We start from the raw sequence: 7,022 nt of genomic DNA, 5'->3' as shown, positions 1-7,022 counted from the left end.
TACACTTCCATCTTGTCCGCCTGCGTATTCTTCCGCAGCACCTCATACCTCAGACGCACCGAGCACGTCAGCTCCCTCCCATGCCATCCTTCTCACTAGCTGCGTCTTTTGCTCGACTCCCTGTGCTCCTAAGATCCTGCACACTTAGATACAAGGTTAAAATACGACAGGACCTAACTTAACTTGTTGATCACACCAAAACAACCTGGGGTTCCAACATATAGGCCACGGGTTGGAAAACCCCGCCTACCAGTTGACTGGTGAAAGTGTTAGTCGACTGTCCTCTATGGAGATTCGACCATTACAACCCAATGGCTCGATACCAGTCGACTGGTGAAAGTACCAGTCGACTGCTACACACTGGCCAAGCGAATAGAAGTATTTTGTTCACTCCTAGTCAATTGTACCAGTCGACTGCTATTCCCATCAATCGACTGGTACCCCGAGTGCAGTCTCTCAGCACTCAGACCCTCACCTTTATGACTCACTTGATACTTCTTTGCAGCCTTGACCTCTTGCCTTCAAGCATACTTCCTTTGGCTCTCGTCCCTCGGATGCATCCAAGCCCACGACTTTTCCCCAATGTCATCCTTCGCGTATGCCTCGAAGTCACTTCCCTCGGTCCTTGTCCTTGCCTTGTCCACGGTCCCTTGGATGCTCTATCCTTCACCGGACCCGAAGCCATCAAGATGAGTCATATGTGTATCCTGTAAACCTACACACTTATATACACATATCAAATACAAGGGTGAACATAACTTAAACCCTTTGCCCATATACCAAAACACATGGTCGCACTGACCATTGGGATTACTCTAATAATCTCTCTCTTTTTGATGTTTAATAATACATTTAAGTTAGGGAAAATATAATAGTAAATAAACATGCTAACAATGAATAGACTTATGTTACCAAGGCTACACACTTGGACTTACACTGCCGAATGGACTTACATTTCCAAGGCTACACACATGGACTTATATCGCTGAATGGACTTACGTTGCCAAGGCTACACACTTGAACTTACATTGCCAAAACAAAAAATGAAAACATGCATGGGAACCTATCACAAGGCTCCCCCTACACCTAAGCTCCCCATTGAGCTAGGAATTTTACCACAGGACTATTTAAGAACCTATCACAAGGCTCCCCTTACGCAAATGCACTTAATGTTTTCCCAACTAAACCTTACTTCTCCCCCTTTGCCTAACATTAAAAAGCTTCTAATAATATCCCAATTGTCGGAAACTTGATCACCAAAACTGACCCTAAACTTGTGTATTTATCCCCCATGGATCTCATACACCTAAACGAGTTGACTTGGTCACTGACAATGCTGAAAACAATTTCAGACTGGTATCAGTTGACTGCCAGAAGTATCAGTTGACTGCCCTTATCGAAACAAACCCATAGAACCATTCTATGTTCAAAATACATTGTTACCAGTCGACTGACACACTATTTTAAACCCAATTCAACATTTCTGACTCAATTTCAAAAATGCACAAAAAATTCTACAAAAATCCAAAAATCTCCAAATTTTGTGGAGAGGTATGTTTTACCCATGTCTACTTGTAAAAAATACATTCAAAAATTTATCTATCATCAATCCTAATATTGACACAAAACCCAAAACTAGCTAAATGGTTCAATTGAACCTTGACTTAAAGTCCTAATTTTGGCTTCCTCTTGATGTATTTGTTCATACTAAACCACAATGCATCCCTAGCATTGGTTTATATGACATATATACATCCAAAATTAATTATCATGCGATATGACTCCAATATCATATTTTCTTGCATGAAATACAATCCAATTGTGCCAAATTCCTAAGGTTGAGATTCAAATCTGTCTCCAAATCTTTTGGCATATTTCATGACCCAATATAGACTCCCAAGTAAAATCCACTTTAGATTCATTTGTCATGGGTCCCAACTTGACTCTTTGAGTTCCCCCTAGAGCTCTTAGCCTTAGCCACCTCCTTAGATGACTCATCCATAATTGCTAGACCACATCGGTGCACCTCCGGTGACACTTGGCCTACAAACCTAACCTTCTTAACCTTGGACACCTTGTCCTTGGTTAACTTCTCCTTACCATTAAATGACTTTTCCTTGCCATTTATTGACTTTAACTTACTATATAGTCATATGAAACCCTAGCATAATACTTTCCCTTAGTCTTAGAGACATTAGATCGGTATCTCAAACCCGATCTATCATTGTTGGGTCTTTGACTACCCAACACCATATCTAACCCTTTAGATCCAACATTGAATCTCTCTAGGGTTTTCTCCAATTGATCAAACTTTTTCTTTAAAGCTTGATTCTCCCTTTCTAGGTTCCTAAACCTAGAGTCAACATGTCTATCATGGGCATTCCTAGACTTAACCTTCCTAGGCATGTGTCTCCTCTTCTTGGGATTAATGCCTTGGTTCTTCATTACCTTCTTCTCCTTAGGTAATGAGAATTTAACTTGTTTAGGTCTAACATGCATAGGTATCTTAGGGTCATGATCTACATTTATCCTATTCCTATCATGATATCTAAAGCCAAAATTTTGCATGGGTAAATAATGGAAATGATTTCTAGCATGCATGGAAGAATAAACATTTGAATTATAATTCAAGTTAGGGTATACCTCCCTTACCCTTGAAGCTCCACCTCGACTTTTTCTTCTCTTCTTCTCCCATTTCTTCAAATGCTCCAACTTCTTGAGCTCTTCCTTCCTTGGTCATTTGGTGTGGTAGTGTCCTCGCTCACCATACGTGAAGCACACTATGTGTCATTTCTTCTCCTTCTTCTTATTGGCACCATCATTCCTACAACCCACATTAGTATCTAAAATAATTTGAGTAGGTTTAGATTTTACCTTCTTGAGCAAGGAACATCTACTCTTGTAATGCCCCTTCTCATTGTAACCGAAGCAAATGATATTGTCCTTTGACTTCACTTCGGTGGAGATGTTAGCAAAGATAACTACTTCCAAGACCTCTTCTTCATCCTCTTCACTTGTCTTGGATTCTTCTTCAGCCTTTGAGGATGTTTCCTCATCCACATTTGTGGATGGTATTTCCTAGAGCCGTCAATTTGGGTTGGGCCCGTCGGGTTGGCCCGCCCCGCCAAACAATTTAAGCGGGTTGGGTTGAAATTTTATCAACCCAAGTCCGCCGTGGGCCGACCCGCCTAGGCCCGCGACCCGCGCGGGTCGGCCCGCTCGGGCTTGGGTTGGCCCGCGGGTTGAAAAACACATGTAAGATAAGTTTTAAACCAATTTATTATCTTTCTTTATTATAATTTTGAAATAAAAATAGTACTTTTCATCCAACATAGGTATTCGCTTGTGTTCATTTATATTTAAAATATATGTTTATGTATACATTTAATTGTAGAAAACTTTTTCGAAGTAAAATATTGAAGATATGAAATATTTTTTAATTTTTTTTTAAATTTTTGATGGGCCCGCGGGTTGGCCCGCCAAACCCGCAACCCGCCTTAGAATGAGTTGGGTTGAAAATTTCCCAACCCGCCAAGTAGGCGGGTTGGCCCGCCCCGCCCCGCCAAATAGTTAGCCCGCCACGGGCCGACCCGCCCCGTCACGGGTTGGCCCGTTTGACAGCTCTAGTATTTCCTCATCCTTCTTCTCCTCCTCAGAAGTTGAGCGCTAGTCACCTTCCGATTGCTCCTCCTCTACTTGAGCCGCCTCATCCCTTTCTTCGGGTTTTCTTCCTCTTATTCTTGTGTAGGCATAGGTTCTTCCCAAGGAACCTTCTTTATATTGCTACGACAAATCGTGCACGTTCTTGTATTCACTTATACGGCTCATCACATCATTAGGCAAAATATCAATCAAAATAGATATTACCTTATCATTTGCCTTTGATTGTGAGGTTTGCTCTTCTGTTCAATGACGTGGTTAGAGTCTCTTACCTTTCTTGTCTCTTGGGACTTTGAATGGCTTCTTGACCATGATCTCCATCTTCACCATCCAATACGTGATGTCCCATAAGCCTCCTCCTTCAAACTTTGGAGGTGTTATCAAGTTGGCCATCTTCTTGCTTCCTCGGCCATTAGTACAAAGGAGAGCATCCTCGCTCTGATACCACTTGTAGAGGATCTTGTATAGCCGGCTAGAAGGGGGAGTTGAATAGGCGGTGCCCCCCAAATGATCGCTTCCTATGTAATTCGTTAGTTGTGCAGCGGAATAATACAAAAAAAATACGAATATGAATACAAAGACTAAAGATAATAAAGACAAGAATAAGCAAACCACTACATGTTGTTTAACGTGGTTTGGAGATAAGACTCCTACTCCACGGTTGTCTGTAAGATTCACGATCCTGATCCATCAGTGGATGACTCCCCAACAAAATTCAGCTAGCTCACGTAGCTCATTGTGGGTGGAGAAACCTCACCACAACTCTCACAAGAACACTTGAGACGCTAGGGCACAGGTAGACTACTAATAGGGGTTAACCACCTCTATTTCATCAACCTTAACCAAGCTTCCAAGCCTTGGTTATATAGTTCAAGGGTTGGAAAACCTGCCTACCAGTCGACTGGTGAAAGTGCCAGTCGACTACCCTCTTTGGAGATTCGACCGTTACAACTCAACGGCTCGATACCAGTCGACTGGTGAAAGTACCAGTCGATTGTTCCACACTGGCCAACCGACTGCTTAGTCAACTGTACCAATAGATTGCTATTCCCATCAGTTGACTGATACCCCAAGTATAGTCTCTTAGCACTCGGATCCTCACCCTTACGACTTATTAACGCTTCTTTATAGCCTTGACCTCTTGCTTTCAAGTCTACTTCTTTTGGTTCTCGTCCCTCGGATGCATCCAAGCCTACGGTTCATCCCCAATGTCATCCTTCGCGTATGCCTCGAAGTCGCTTCCCTCGGCCCTTGTCCTTGCCTTGTCCACGGTCCCTCGGATACTCCTTCCTTCACTGGACCCAAAGCCATTAAGCTGAGTCATATGTGTATCCTGTAAACCTGCACACTCATATACACATATCAAATACAAGGGTGAACTTAACTTAAACTCTTTTCCCAAACACTAAAACACATGGTCGCATAGACCATTGGGATTACTCTAACAGTTATGTACGCCGCCAACCAATGACTATGTGGGGTAAAACTATATAAAAAAAGGAAAATATTATAAATATGTTACAAACAAAAAAATAGATGCAATGGAAATTACTAATGACACTAATACTTACGTTGCTAATAATTTCATATTAACTATGATATTTTTTATTAATAACAATCGTTTTAACAATGACTTTATGGTTCCATCTCTATTTAGAGATGAAACTTTAGGTCTGTCTCTAATTAGAGATGGAATGTTAATTTCATTTCTGTCTATAATATAGAGACAAAAATAATTTTCCATCTCTAATTCCGTCGCTAAACTCAGTTTTTTTATAGTGATCGTGCAAATATATTGAGTAATATACCTTTTATTTTTGCCTCCATGGGCTGACGCAATTTGTACTTGTATGTGGTGTTGTTGTAATAGGTCATGAATGTTAGGACATGTAGAGAGTTAGAGGGGGTGAATAACTTCATTCACTTCTTTGAGCTTGATTTGCAACGGAAAACTTGAAGCAATGATAACATCTTCGTTTTACTTGGTATCTGTGTCCTTTAGGTGACTAATCCAAGAGTTCACTCCTCACTCTCATAGATACACCATGAAAACCTTTCTTCCCGGAGGAAAAAAAGCCTCGTACATGCTCAAGCATGAGCATGCTACAAGAAAACACAAATTAGGTTGCACTGGAATAGAAAATGTCTATACAATAATGAACCTTGCTTTACTTGCTTGTTTCTTGCTTTGGTTAGCCTCTTGATGTTTAGAAAGTGCAACAACAATTCTCACCAAAACCTCAAGAACTAGATGAAGAAAATCTAGCTTCAAATCTTCGTAGAACTCCTTTTCTAGAGTTACTTTGACACCTCCTAATTGATTGGCTTACTCCAATCGATTGTCATATTAGGTTGACTATTCAAAACCTACAAAATGACTCTTTTTCACCCATCTAATCAATTGATGAGTCATACCAATTATTCGACAGTTTAAATTGATTGTCACAATCGATTCAGAAGCTTTCTGTTTGCGGAAAATTACTTCCCAATCGATTAGCCTAATTGATTGACAGAGCTGAATCGATTGTCCCATTCAATTCCAAGTCTTTCTGATCTCACGCAAAAAACCCTGGATCGATTCGCTTAATCATTTAACATGAGACTTAGTCGATTAACCAATCAATTTCTAGCCTTACTGTTCTTGTGTGACTTTCTACCAATCGATTGGGCAAATTCCCTATTGATTCAGCACCCCTTGTTCGTGAGAAGGCTATTGCCAATCGATTGGCTTAGCCTTAACCAATTGATTCAATCAATTCAAGGTTTTATGTTCGCAAGAGAAACACAACCTAATTGATTGCTCTAATAAATTAACATGAGTCAATCAATTCCTCACCCTTCTGCACTCCTGCGAAGAACTCCTAAACGATTACTCTAATTGATTACTTTGGGCTCAATCGATTATTCTAATTGATTACTTTGGCCCTAATCAATTATACTACTTGATTGTTCAACGCTTAAATCGACCCGAGTTTAGGGTTCCTTTGCCCAACCCTAGAGTCATCAATGACTCGTTGTGACTTCTCGTTGCCTAGCATCTAATCACCCTTGACCTGTTAGGGTTTCTTCACTAAGTGTCTGGTTAATTTTTGACTCACTTAGACTTTTCATCTCATGCCAATCCTATTAATTAGACTTTCGATTACCAAGTGTCTACTTGGACTTTTCTATTACCCAGCCCCACTAGGACTTCCATGGCCTAGTTCCTGACTAGGTCTTCATTACCTAGCCCCGTTAGGACTTTCACTGCCTAACTTTACTCACTAGGGCTTCATTGCCGAGTCTCACTAGGGCTTCCATTGTCTAGCTTCACTCACTAGGACTTCACCATCTAACCTTATTAGGACTCCACTGCCTAGCTT

Source organism: Zingiber officinale, chromosome 4A, assembly GCF_018446385.1.
Source record: "Zingiber officinale cultivar Zhangliang chromosome 4A, Zo_v1.1, whole genome shotgun sequence".
Classification (NCBI taxonomy): domain Eukaryota; kingdom Viridiplantae; phylum Streptophyta; class Magnoliopsida; order Zingiberales; family Zingiberaceae; genus Zingiber; species Zingiber officinale.
Note: the sequence above shows the minus strand (reverse complement) of the source record.